The 13841-nt window shown below is 45.9% G+C and overlaps 6 non-coding genes across 6 annotated transcripts; all 6 read left to right on the forward strand.

The window, feature by feature from the left end:
- Nucleotides 1-1561: 1561 nt before the first annotated feature.
- On the forward strand, nt 1562-1752 carry LOC130314441 (U2 spliceosomal RNA). Its single transcript, XR_008862125.1, has one exon. It is a non-coding gene; the product is annotated as a U2 spliceosomal RNA (small nuclear RNA).
- A 2080-nt stretch (nt 1753-3832) lies between these two features.
- On the forward strand, nt 3833-4023 carry LOC130314453 (U2 spliceosomal RNA). The gene has a single exon (XR_008862136.1). It is a non-coding gene; the product is annotated as a U2 spliceosomal RNA (small nuclear RNA).
- A 2086-nt stretch (nt 4024-6109) lies between these two features.
- On the forward strand, nt 6110-6300 carry LOC130314456 (U2 spliceosomal RNA). The gene has a single exon (XR_008862139.1). It is a non-coding gene; the product is annotated as a U2 spliceosomal RNA (small nuclear RNA).
- Nucleotides 6301-8384: 2084 nt separating this feature from the next.
- Nucleotides 8385-8575, forward strand: LOC130314465 (U2 spliceosomal RNA). Its single transcript, XR_008862146.1, has one exon. It is a non-coding gene; the product is annotated as a U2 spliceosomal RNA (small nuclear RNA).
- Nucleotides 8576-10659: 2084 nt separating this feature from the next.
- On the forward strand, nt 10660-10850 carry LOC130314459 (U2 spliceosomal RNA). The gene has a single exon (XR_008862142.1). It is a non-coding gene; the product is annotated as a U2 spliceosomal RNA (small nuclear RNA).
- A 2082-nt stretch (nt 10851-12932) lies between these two features.
- LOC130314457 (U2 spliceosomal RNA) lies at nt 12933-13123 on the forward strand. The gene has a single exon (XR_008862140.1). It is a non-coding gene; the product is annotated as a U2 spliceosomal RNA (small nuclear RNA).
- The last annotated feature ends 718 nt before the right edge of the window (nt 13124-13841 follow it).

Below are 13841 nucleotides of genomic sequence, written 5' to 3' on the forward strand. Positions count from 1 at the left end.
TTCTGTGGTATTGCAAAGGCAAAGACAAATGCTTCCAGCCATCCATTGCACTAATGGATTGGTCATCAGCTGGCTGTCTATGTCCCGCATCAATATAGACCAAAGTACAGAGGGTTAGGCTATGCTATTGTGCACCTACCTGATGCATCAGAAGGTGCGAGGCCCTTGCTAAATTCTGTGCACAGACTTTGAGATCTATACTTTAGACTGTATCTAAACCTGCTCCAACATGGACTGACATTCTGGCCTACTTTCAGCCGATGCGACTTGTCTGTCGCTGAACAGTCGCTTTTTATGTATTCAGCACCTATGTATAATGTTGTAAAAATGCTCTAGAAGCTAAAGTCGCAGAAATGTCACACATATTTGGCCTGCAACTTTCTGTGCGACAAATTCAGACAGGAAAAATCAGTATAAATCCTTAGAAAATTATCCCCCAGTGTCTCCATCTGCTGGCGGTATTGAATAAGCATTGCTGCACTGATGGGGTATGCATTAGACGAAAAAAAAGAAGAAAAAGAAGAATAATACGCCCAGAAAAGAGGCGAAAAGGAGAAAAACGTAAAAAAACGTGAAAAAAAAGTAAGAGGAAGAGAAGGGAAAAAAAGGTGGAAATGGGTTTAAAAGTGATTTCGGCGGAGAAATATATATATATATATATATATATATATATATATATATATATATACGCGCACACACACACATATATATAAACGTATTCTCCGTTGAGATATTGCAGCCGCTGCTGTGTCCAGGCCCAGGAGCCTTAGCACTGTGCTGTGATGTCACTCAATACCACTGACATCACTAGGTGTAAACAACATCTCTCCTTTGCTGTGTATGTGACTATGGAGCTGTTTGGTGATGTCGTCTATTATGGCCTTCATAGAAGCAACAGGAGATTGTTGCATCCATCTAGAACCCTCAGAACTACAGTGCTATGATGTCACTCACTTCCACAGGCCTTGCAGAGTGTAAACAACAACAACCCAGCTTTGTTGTGTATGTAACCATAGGGATTTGTGATGTCACCTAGAACCTTCACAGCAGCGACAGCTTTATGAGGAGCATCAGCACTGCTCTGCCTGAGCAGAACCATCACCGCCATAGGTTGTCAAATAACCCGGATTTAACCCACACAGGTAAGTCCAATGGGGTGCAGGCATGTCCTCTATGCTTACAGCTTCCCGTGGGTGTTGGTTTGATACCGTTTGGGGACAGCCAAGGAGGCATCTGCAGGCAACAAAGGTAGGTGTGTGCTTGTGTGTGTGTTTCCTATGCAGATCCTAAGCCCAGTGTCACATGCAAGTAGGAGGAGTAAGAAGGGTTCCTGGCAAATCCGGGTTATGGATTGCATTTAAAAAGGCCCCGTGGGAGTGCAATGGGCCCCTGTCTTGCTGCTTAGCAATAATGGTATGGGTTTAGGTTCTGCTGTGTGTACTGGTGGTTGACTGCCCCCCAGCCCAGAGTGTGCATGGAAAATTGTCTGGCAGCCTCCCTGACAGCAAGCAGTGATAGTGCCCATGAAGGGGACCTTGTTGGGCCCGCCCCTTTCACGGTTATCGCTTCTCGGCCTTTTGGCTAAGATCAAGTGTAGTATCTGTTCTTATCAGTTTAATATCTGATACGTCCCCTATCTGGGGACCATATATTAAATGGATTTTTGAGAACGGGGGCCGATTTCGAAGCTTGCTTCCGTCGCCCTATGCATTGACCCGATATGGCAGTATCTTCGGGTACAGTGCACCACCCCCTTACAGGGTTAAAAAGAAAGATTCCTACTTTCATTGCTACCTGCTTGCTGGCTAGCCAGCTAGCCAGCCCTGTGGGCCTTGCTGCTGCTGCTGCAGCCAAAAAACAAAAGGTGGTGCTGCTGCTGCTTCTGCTGCTTCTGCTTCTGCTTGTGTCTGGCCGCTGTTGGAGCGTCCAGGCACAGGACTTCTGCTGCTGCTGACTAAATGGCCTCCTTAATTGGATCATTTGAGTAGCCAGCACACCTGTGCAGGTAGGGCATGACATGATAGGCAGCTGCCTTGATAGCGGGTGGGTGCTGAATGTTCCTAATTGACAAAATAAGATTAATGCTTATGAAGAAATATAAAATCTCATCCCTTCCCCAATATCGCGCCACACCCCTACCCCTTAATTCCCTGGTTGAACTTGATGGACATATGTCTTTTTTCGACCGTACTAACTATGTAACTATGTAACATAACATGGGGGGGGTCTCCTGGCTGTTCACACAGGTGTGTCATTGCTGTACATTGACCATGCATTGCTTCTGTGGTATTGCAAAGGCAAAGACAAATGCTTCCAGCCATCCATTGCACTAATGGATTGGTCATCAGCTGGCTGTCTATGTCCCGCATCAATATAGACCAAAGTACAGAGGGTTAGGCTATGCTATTGTGCACCTACCTGATGCATCAGAAGGTGCGAGGCCCTTGCTAAATTCTGTGCACAGACTTTGAGATCTATACTTTAGACTGTATCTAAACCTGCTCCAACATGGACTGACATTCTGGCCTACTTTCAGCCGATGCGACTTGTCTGTCGCTGAACAGTCGCTTTTTATGTATTCAGCACCTATGTATAATGTTGTAAAAATGCTCTAGAAGCTAAAGTCGCAGAAATGTCACACATATTTGGCCTGCAACTTTCTGTGCGACAAATTCAGACAGGAAAAATCAGTATAAATCCTTAGAAAATTATCCCCCAGTGTCTCCATCTGCTGGCGGTATTGAATAAGCATTGCTGCACTGATGGGGTATGCATTAGACGAAAAAAAAGAAGAAAAAGAAGAATAATACGCCCAGAAAAGAGGCGAAAAGGAGAAAAACGTAAAAAAACGTGAAAAAAAAGTAAGAGGAAGAGAAGGGAAAAAAAGGTGGAAATGGGTTTAAAAGTGATTTCGGCGGAGAAATATATATATATATATATATATATATATATATATATACGCGCACACACACACATATATATAAACGTATTCTCCGTTGAGATATTGCAGCCGCTGCTGTGTCCAGGCCCAGGAGCCTTAGCACTGTGCTGTGATGTCACTCAATACCACTGACATCACTAGGTGTAAACAACATCTCTCCTTTGCTGTGTATGTGACTATGGAGCTGTTTGGTGATGTCGTCTATTATGGCCTTCATAGAAGCAACAGGAGATTGTTGCATCCATCTAGAACCCTCAGAACTACAGTGCTATGATGTCACTCACTTCCACAGGCCTTGCAGAGTGTAAACAACAACAACCCAGCTTTGTTGTGTATGTAACCATAGGGATTTGTGATGTCACCTAGAACCTTCACAGCAGCGACAGCTTTATGAGGAGCATCAGCACTGCTCTGCCTGAGCAGAACCATCACCGCCATAGGTTGTCAAATAACCCGGATTTAACCCACACAGGTAAGTCCAATGGGGTGCAGGCATGTCCTCTATGCTTACAGCTTCCCGTGGGTGTTGGTTTGATACCGTTTGGGGACAGCCAAGGAGGCATCTGCAGGCAACAAAGGTAGGTGTGTGCTTGTGTGTGTGTTTCCTATGCAGATCCTAAGCCCAGTGTCACATGCAAGTAGGAGGAGTAAGAAGGGTTCCTGGCAAATCCGGGTTATGGATTGCATTTAAAAAGGCCCCGTGGGAGTGCAATGGGCCCCTGTCTTGCTGCTTAGCAATAATGGTATGGGTTTAGGTTCTGCTGTGTGTACTGGTGGTTGACTGCCCCCCAGCCCAGAGTGTGCATGGAAAATTGTCTGGCAGCCTCCCTGACAGCAAGCAGTGATAGTGCCCATGAAGGGGACCTTGTTGGGCCCGCCCCTTTCACGGTTATCGCTTCTCGGCCTTTTGGCTAAGATCAAGTGTAGTATCTGTTCTTATCAGTTTAATATCTGATACGTCCCCTATCTGGGGACCATATATTAAATGGATTTTTGAGAACGGGGGCCGATTTCGAAGCTTGCTTCCGTCGCCCTATGCATTGACCCGATATGGCAGTATCTTCGGGTACAGTGCACCACCCCCTTACAGGGTTAAAAAGAAAGATTCCTACTTTCATTGCTACCTGCTTGCTGGCTAGCCAGCTAGCCAGCCCTGTGGGCCTTGCTGCTGCTGCTGCAGCCAAAAAACAAAAGGTGGTGCTGCTGCTGCTTCTGCTGCTTCTGCTTCTGCTTGTGTCTGGCCGCTGTTGGAGCATCCAGGCACAGGACTTCTGCTGCTGCTGACTAAATGGCCTCCTTAATTGGATCATTTGAGTAGCCAGCACACCTGTGCAGGTAGGGCATGACATGATAGGCAGCTGCCTTGATAGCGGGTGGGTGCTGAATGTTCCTAATTGACAAAATAAGATTAATGCTTATGAAGAAATATAAAATCTCATCCCTTCCCCAATATCGCGCCACACCCCTACCCCTTAATTCCCTGGTTGAACTTGATGGACATATGTCTTTTTTCGACCGTACTAACTATGTAACTATGTAACATAACATGGGGGGGGTCTCCTGGCTGTTCACACAGGTGTGTCATTGCTGTACATTGACCATGCATTGCTTCTGTGGTATTGCAAAGGCAAAGACAAATGCTTCCAGCCATCCATTGCACTAATGGATTGGTCATCAGCTGGCTGTCTATGTCCCGCATCAATATAGACCAAAGTACAGAGGGTTAGGCTATGCTATTGTGCACCTACCTGATGCATCAGAAGGTGCGAGGCCCTTGCTAAATTCTGTGCACAGACTTTGAGATCTATACTTTAGACTGTATCTAAACCTGCTCCAACATGGACTGACATTCTGGCCTACTTTCAGCCGATGCGACTTGTCTGTCGCTGAACAGTCGCTTTTTATGTATTCAGCACCTATGTATAATGTTGTAAAAATGCTCTAGAAGCTAAAGTCGCAGAAATGTCACACATATTTGGCCTGCAACTTTCTGTGCGACAAATTCAGACAGGAAAAATCAGTATAAATCCTTAGAAAATTATCCCCCAGTGTCTCCATCTGCTGGCGGTATTGAATAAGCATTGCTGCACTGATGGGGTATGCATTAGACGAAAAAAAAGAAGAAAAAGAAGAATAATACGCCCAGAAAAGAGGCGAAAAGGAGAAAAACGTAAAAAAACGTGAAAAAAAAGTAAGAGGAAGAGAAGGGAAAAAAAGGTGGAAATGGGTTTAAAAGTGATTTCGGCGGAGAAATATATATATATATATATATATATATATATATATATATATATACGCGCACACACACACATATATATAAACGTATTCTCCGTTGAGATATTGCAGCCGCTGCTGTGTCCAGGCCCAGGAGCCTTAGCACTGTGCTGTGATGTCACTCAATACCACTGACATCACTAGGTGTAAACAACATCTCTCCTTTGCTGTGTATGTGACTATGGAGCTGTTTGGTGATGTCGTCTATTATGGCCTTCATAGAAGCAACAGGAGATTGTTGCATCCATCTAGAACCCTCAGAACTACAGTGCTATGATGTCACTCACTTCCACAGGCCTTGCAGAGTGTAAACAACAACAACCCAGCTTTGTTGTGTATGTAACCATAGGGATTTGTGATGTCACCTAGAACCTTCACAGCAGCGACAGCTTTATGAGGAGCATCAGCACTGCTCTGCCTGAGCAGAACCATCACCGCCATAGGTTGTCAAATAACCCGGATTTAACCCACACAGGTAAGTCCAATGGGGTGCAGGCATGTCCTCTATGCTTACAGCTTCCCGTGGGTGTTGGTTTGATACCGTTTGGGGACAGCCAAGGAGGCATCTGCAGGCAACAAAGGTAGGTGTGTGCTTGTGTGTGTGTTTCCTATGCAGATCCTAAGCCCAGTGTCACATGCAAGTAGGAGGAGTAAGAAGGGTTCCTGGCAAATCCGGGTTATGGATTGCATTTAAAAAGGCCCCGTGGGAGTGCAATGGGCCCCTGTCTTGCTGCTTAGCAATAATGGTATGGGTTTAGGTTCTGCTGTGTGTACTGGTGGTTGACTGCCCCCCAGCCCAGAGTGTGCATGGAAAATTGTCTGGCAGCCTCCCTGACAGCAAGCAGTGATAGTGCCCATGAAGGGGACCTTGTTGGGCCCGCCCCTTTCACGGTTATCGCTTCTCGGCCTTTTGGCTAAGATCAAGTGTAGTATCTGTTCTTATCAGTTTAATATCTGATACGTCCCCTATCTGGGGACCATATATTAAATGGATTTTTGAGAACGGGGGCCGATTTCGAAGCTTGCTTCCGTCGCCCTATGCATTGACCCGATATGACAGTATCTTCGGGTACAGTGCACCACCCCCTTACAGGGTTAAAAAGAAAGATTCCTACTTTCATTGCTACCTGCTTGCTGGCTAGCCAGCTAGCCAGCCCTGTGGGCCTTGCTGCTGCTGCTGCAGCCAAAAAACAAAAGGTGGTGCTGCTGCTGCTTCTGCTGCTTCTGCTTCTGCTTGTGTCTGGCCGCTGTTGGAGCGTCCAGGCACAGGACTTCTGCTGCTGCTGACTAAATGGCCTCCTTAATTGGATCATTTGAGTAGCCAGCACACCTGTGCAGGTAGGGCATGACATGATAGGCAGCTGCCTTGATAGCGGGTGGGTGCTGAATGTTCCTAATTGACAAAATAAGATTAATGCTTATGAAGAAATATAAAATCTCATCCCTTCCCCAATATCGCGCCACACCCCTACCCCTTAATTCCCTGGTTGAACTTGATGGACATATGTCTTTTTTCGACCGTACTAACTATGTAACTATGTAACATAACATGGGGGGGGTCTCCTGGCTGTTCACACAGGTGTGTCATTGCTGTACATTGACCATGCATTGCTTCTGTGGTATTGCAAAGGCAAAGACAAATGCTTCCAGCCATCCATTGCACTAATGGATTGGTCATCAGCTGGCTGTCTATGTCCCACATCAATATAGACCAAAGTACAGAGGGTTAGGCTATGCTATTGTGCACCTACCTGATGCATCAGAAGGTGCGAGGCCCTTGCTAAATTCTGTGCACAGACTTTGAGATCTATACTTTAGACTGTATCTAAACCTGCTCCAACATGGACTGACATTCTGGCCTACTTTCAGCCGATGCGACTTGTCTGTCGCTGAACAGTCGCTTTTTATGTATTCAGCACCTATGTATAATGTTGTAAAAATGCTCTAGAAGCTAAAGTCGCAGAAATGTCACACATATTTGGCCTGCAACTTTCTGTGCGACAAATTCAGACAGGAAAAATCAGTATAAATCCTTAGAAAATTATCCCCCAGTGTCTCCATCTGCTGGCGGTATTGAATAAGCATTGCTGCACTGATGGGGTATGCATTAGACGAAAAAAAAGAAGAAAAAGAAGAATAATACGCCCAGAAAAGAGGCGAAAAGGAGAAAAACGTAAAAAAACGTGAAAAAAAAGTAAGAGGAAGAGAAGGGAAAAAAAGGTGGAAATGGGTTTAAAAGTGATTTCGGCGGAGAAATATATATATATATATATATATATATATATATATATATATACGCGCACACACACACATATATATAAACGTATTCTCCGTTGAGATATTGCAGCCGCTGCTGTGTCCAGGCCCAGGAGCCTTAGCACTGTGCTGTGATGTCACTCAATACCACTGACATCACTAGGTGTAAACAACATCTCTCCTTTGCTGTGTATGTGACTATGGAGCTGTTTGGTGATGTCGTCTATTATGGCCTTCATAGAAGCAACAGGAGATTGTTGCATCCATCTAGAACCCTCAGAACTACAGTGCTATGATGTCACTCACTTCCACAGGCCTTGCAGAGTGTAAACAACAACAACCCAGCTTTGTTGTGTATGTAACCATAGGGATTTGTGATGTCACCTAGAACCTTCACAGCAGCGACAGCTTTATGAGGAGCATCAGCACTGCTCTGCCTGAGCAGAACCATCACCGCCATAGGTTGTCAAATAACCCGGATTTAACCCACACAGGTAAGTCCAATGGGGTGCAGGCATGTCCTCTATGCTTACAGCTTCCCGTGGGTGTTGGTTTGATACCGTTTGGGGACAGCCAAGGAGGCATCTGCAGGCAACAAAGGTAGGTGTGTGCTTGTGTGTGTGTTTCCTATGCAGATCCTAAGCCCAGTGTCACATGCAAGTAGGAGGAGTAAGAAGGGTTCCTGGCAAATCCGGGTTATGGATTGCATTTAAAAAGGCCCCGTGGGAGTGCAATGGGCCCCTGTCTTGCTGCTTAGCAATAATGGTATGGGTTTAGGTTCTGCTGTGTGTACTGGTGGTTGACTGCCCCCCAGCCCAGAGTGTGCATGGAAAATTGTCTGGCAGCCTCCCTGACAGCAAGCAGTGATAGTGCCCATGAAGGGGACCTTGTTGGGCCCGCCCCTTTCACGGTTATCGCTTCTCGGCCTTTTGGCTAAGATCAAGTGTAGTATCTGTTCTTATCAGTTTAATATCTGATACGTCCCCTATCTGGGGACCATATATTAAATGGATTTTTGAGAACGGGGGCCGATTTCGAAGCTTGCTTCCGTCGCCCTATGCATTGACCCGATATGGCAGTATCTTCGGGTACAGTGCACCACCCCCTTACAGGGTTAAAAAGAAAGATTCCTACTTTCATTGCTACCTGCTTGCTGGCTAGCCAGCTAGCCAGCCCTGTGGGCCTTGCTGCTGCTGCTGCAGCCAAAAAACAAAAGGTGGTGCTGCTGCTGCTTCTGCTGCTTCTGCTTCTGCTTGTGTCTGGCCGCTGTTGGAGCGTCCAGGCACAGGACTTCTGCTGCTGCTGACTAAATGGCCTCCTTAATTGGATCATTTGAGTAGCCAGCACACCTGTGCAGGTAGGGCATGACATGATAGGCAGCTGCCTTGATAGCGGGTGGGTGCTGAATGTTCCTAATTGACAAAATAAGATTAATGCTTATGAAGAAATATAAAATCTCATCCCTTCCCCAATATCGCGCCACACCCCTACCCCTTAATTCCCTGGTTGAACTTGATGGACATATGTCTTTTTTCGACCGTACTAACTATGTAACTATGTAACATAACATGGGGGGGGTCTCCTGGCTGTTCACACAGGTGTGTCATTGCTGTACATTGACCATGCATTGCTTCTGTGGTATTGCAAAGGCAAAGACAAATGCTTCCAGCCATCCATTGCACTAATGGATTGGTCATCAGCTGGCTGTCTATGTCCCGCATCAATATAGACCAAAGTACAGAGGGTTAGGCTATGCTATTGTGCACCTACCTGATGCATCAGAAGGTGCGAGGCCCTTGCTAAATTCTGTGCACAGACTTTGAGATCTATACTTTAGACTGTATCTAAACCTGCTCCAACATGGACTGACATTCTGGCCTACTTTCAGCCGATGCGACTTGTCTGTCGCTGAACAGTCGCTTTTTATGTATTCAGCACCTATGTATAATGTTGTAAAAATGCTCTAGAAGCTAAAGTCGCAGAAATGTCACACATATTTGGCCTGCAACTTTCTGTGCGACAAATTCAGACAGGAAAAATCAGTATAAATCCTTAGAAAATTATCCCCCAGTGTCTCCATCTGCTGGCGGTATTGAATAAGCATTGCTGCACTGATGGGGTATGCATTAGACGAAAAAAAAGAAGAAAAAGAAGAATAATACGCCCAGAAAAGAGGCGAAAAGGAGAAAAACGTAAAAAAACGTGAAAAAAAAGTAAGAGGAAGAGAAGGGAAAAAAAGGTGGAAATGGGTTTAAAAGTGATTTCGGCGGAGAAATATATATATATATATATATATATATATATATATATATATACGCGCACACACACACATATATATAAACGTATTCTCCGTTGAGATATTGCAGCCGCTGCTGTGTCCAGGCCCAGGAGCCTTAGCACTGTGCTGTGATGTCACTCAATACCACTGACATCACTAGGTGTAAACAACATCTCTCCTTTGCTGTGTATGTGACTATGGAGCTGTTTGGTGATGTCGTCTATTATGGCCTTCATAGAAGCAACAGGAGATTGTTGCATCCATCTAGAACCCTCAGAACTACAGTGCTATGATGTCACTCACTTCCACAGGCCTTGCAGAGTGTAAACAACAACAACCCAGCTTTGTTGTGTATGTAACCATAGGGATTTGTGATGTCACCTAGAACCTTCACAGCAGCGACAGCTTTATGAGGAGCATCAGCACTGCTCTGCCTGAGCAGAACCATCACCGCCATAGGTTGTCAAATAACCCGGATTTAACCCACACAGGTAAGTCCAATGGGGTGCAGGCATGTCCTCTATGCTTACAGCTTCCCGTGGGTGTTGGTTTGATACCGTTTGGGGACAGCCAAGGAGGCATCTGCAGGCAACAAAGGTAGGTGTGTGCTTGTGTGTGTGTTTCCTATGCAGATCCTAAGCCCAGTGTCACATGCAAGTAGGAGGAGTAAGAAGGGTTCCTGGCAAATCCGGGTTATGGATTGCATTTAAAAAGGCCCCGTGGGAGTGCAATGGGCCCCTGTCTTGCTGCTTAGCAATAATGGTATGGGTTTAGGTTCTGCTGTGTGTACTGGTGGTTGACTGCCCCCCAGCCCAGAGTGTGCATGGAAAATTGTCTGGCAGCCTCCCTGACAGCAAGCAGTGATAGTGCCCATGAAGGGGACCTTGTTGGGCCCGCCCCTTTCACGGTTATCGCTTCTCGGCCTTTTGGCTAAGATCAAGTGTAGTATCTGTTCTTATCAGTTTAATATCTGATACGTCCCCTATCTGGGGACCATATATTAAATGGATTTTTGAGAACGGGGGCCGATTTCGAAGCTTGCTTCCGTCGCCCTATGCATTGACCTGATATGGCAGTATCTTCGGGTACAGTGCACCACCCCCTTACAGGGTTAAAAAGAAAGATTCCTACTTTCATTGCTACCTGCTTGCTGGCTAGCCAGCTAGCCAGCCCTGTGGGCCTTGCTGCTGCTGCTGCAGCCAAAAAACAAAAGGTGGTGCTGCTGCTGCTTCTGCTGCTTCTGCTTCTGCTTGTGTCTGGCCGCTGTTGGAGCGTCCAGGCACAGGACTTCTGCTGCTGCTGACTAAATGGCCTCCTTAATTGGATCATTTGAGTAGCCAGCACACCTGTGCAGGTAGGGCATGACATGATAGGCAGCTGCCTTGATAGCGGGTGGGTGCTGAATGTTCCTAATTGACAAAATAAGATTAATGCTTATGAAGAAATATAAAATCTCATCCCTTCCCCAATATCGCGCCACACCCCTACCCCTTAATTCCCTGGTTGAACTTGATGGACATATGTCTTTTTTCGACCGTACTAACTATGTAACTATGTAACATAACATGGGGGGGGTCTCCTGGCTGTTCACACAGGTGTGTCATTGCTGTACATTGACCATGCATTGCTTCTGTGGTATTGCAAAGGCAAAGACAAATGCTTCCAGCCATCCATTGCACTAATGGATTGGTCATCAGCTGGCTGTCTATGTCCCGCATCAATATAGACCAAAGTACAGAGGGTTAGGCTATGCTATTGTGCACCTACCTGATGCATCAGAAGGTGCGAGGCCCTTGCTAAATTCTGTGCACAGACTTTGAGATCTATACTTTAGACTGTATCTAAACCTGCTCCAACATGGACTGACATTCTGGCCTACTTTCAGCCGATGCGACTTGTCTGTCGCTGAACAGTCGCTTTTTATGTATTCAGCACCTATGTATAATGTTGTAAAAATGCTCTAGAAGCTAAAGTCGCAGAAATGTCACACATATTTGGCCTGCAACTTTCTGTGCGACAAATTCAGACAGGAAAAATCAGTATAAATCCTTAGAAAATTATCCCCCAGTGTCTCCATCTGCTGGCGGTATTGAATAAGCATTGCTGCACTGATGGGGTATGCATTAGACGAAAAAAAAGAAGAAAAAGAAGAATAATACGCCCAGAAAAGAGGCGAAAAGGAGAAAAACGTAAAAAAACGTGAAAAAAAAGTAAGAGGAAGAGAAGGGAAAAAAAGGTGGAAATGGGTTTAAAAGTGATTTCGGCGGAGAAATATATATATATATATATATATATATATATATATATATACGCGCACACACACACATATATATAAACGTATTCTCCGTTGAGATATTGCAGCCGCTGCTGTGTCCAGGCCCAGGAGCCTTAGCACTGTGCTGTGATGTCACTCAATACCACTGACATCACTAGGTGTAAACAACATCTCTCCTTTGCTGTGTATGTGACTATGGAGCTGTTTGGTGATGTCGTCTATTATGGCCTTCATAGAAGCAACAGGAGATTGTTGCATCCATCTAGAACCCTCAGAACTACAGTGCTATGATGTCACTCACTTCCACAGGCCTTGCAGAGTGTAAACAACAACAACCCAGCTTTGTTGTGTATGTAACCATAGGGATTTGTGATGTCACCTAGAACCTTCACAGCAGCGACAGCTTTATGAGGAGCATCAGCACTGCTCTGCCTGAGCAGAACCATCACCGCCATAGGTTGTCAAATAACCCGGATTTAACCCACACAGGTAAGTCCAATGGGGTGCAGGCATGTCCTCTATGCTTACAGCTTCCCGTGGGTGTTGGTTTGATACCGTTTGGGGACAGCCAAGGAGGCATCTGCAGGCAACAAAGGTAGGTGTGTGCTTGTGTGTGTGTTTCCTATGCAGATCCTAAGCCCAGTGTCACATGCAAGTAGGAGGAGTAAGAAGGGTTCCTGGCAAATCCGGGTTATGGATTGCATTTAAAAAGGCCCCGTGGGAGTGCAATGGGCCCCTGTCTTGCTGCTTAGCAATAATGGTATGGGTTTAGGTTCTGCTGTGTGTACTGGTGGTTGACTGCCCCCCAGCCCAGAGTGTGCATGGAAAATTGTCTGGCAGCCTCCCTGACAGCAAGCAGTGATAGTGCCCATGAAGGGGACCTTGTTGGGCCCGCCCCTTTCACGGTTATCGCTTCTCGGCCTTTTGGCTAAGATCAAGTGTAGTATCTGTTCTTATCAGTTTAATATCTGATACGTCCCCTATCTGGGGACCATATATTAAATGGATTTTTGAGAACGGGGGCCGATTTCGAAGCTTGCTTCCGTCGCCCTATGCATTGACCCGATATGACAGTATCTTCGGGTACAGTGCACCACCCCCTTACAGGGTTAAAAAGAAAGATTCCTACTTTCATTGCTACCTGCTTGCTGGCTAGCCAGCTAGCCAGCCCTGTGGGCCTTGCTGCTGCTGCTGCAGCCAAAAAACAAAAGGTGGTGCTGCTGCTGCTTCTGCTGCTTCTGCTTCTGCTTGTGTCTGGCCGCTGTTGGAGCGTCCAGGCACAGGACTTCTGCTGCTGCTGACTAAATGGCCTCCTTAATTGGATCATTTGAGTAGCCAGCACACCTGTGCAGGTAGGGCATGACATGATAGGCAGCTGCCTTGATAGCGGGTGGGTGCTGAATGTTCCTAATTGACAAAATAAGATTAATGCTTATGAAGAAATATAAAATCTCATCCCTTCCCCAATATCGCGCCACACCCCTACCCCTTAATTCCCTGGTTGAACTTGATGGACATATGTCTTTTTTCGACCGTACTAACTATGTAACTATGTAACATAACATGGGGGGGGTCTCCTGGCTGTTCACACAGGTGTGTCATTGCTGTACATTGACCATGCATTGCTTCTGTGGTATTGCAAAGGCAAAGACAAATGCTTCCAGCCATCCATTGCACTAATGGATTGGTCATCAGCTGGCTGTCTATGTCCCACATCAATATAGACCAAAGTACAGAGGGTTAGGCTATGCTATTGTGCACCTACCTGATGCATCAGAAGGTGCGAGGCCCTTGCTAAATTCTGTGCACAGACTTTG

The sequence above is a fragment of the Hyla sarda genome, unplaced genomic scaffold, assembly GCF_029499605.1.
Source record: "Hyla sarda isolate aHylSar1 unplaced genomic scaffold, aHylSar1.hap1 scaffold_1823, whole genome shotgun sequence".
Taxonomy (NCBI): Eukaryota; Metazoa; Chordata; class Amphibia; order Anura; family Hylidae; genus Hyla; species Hyla sarda.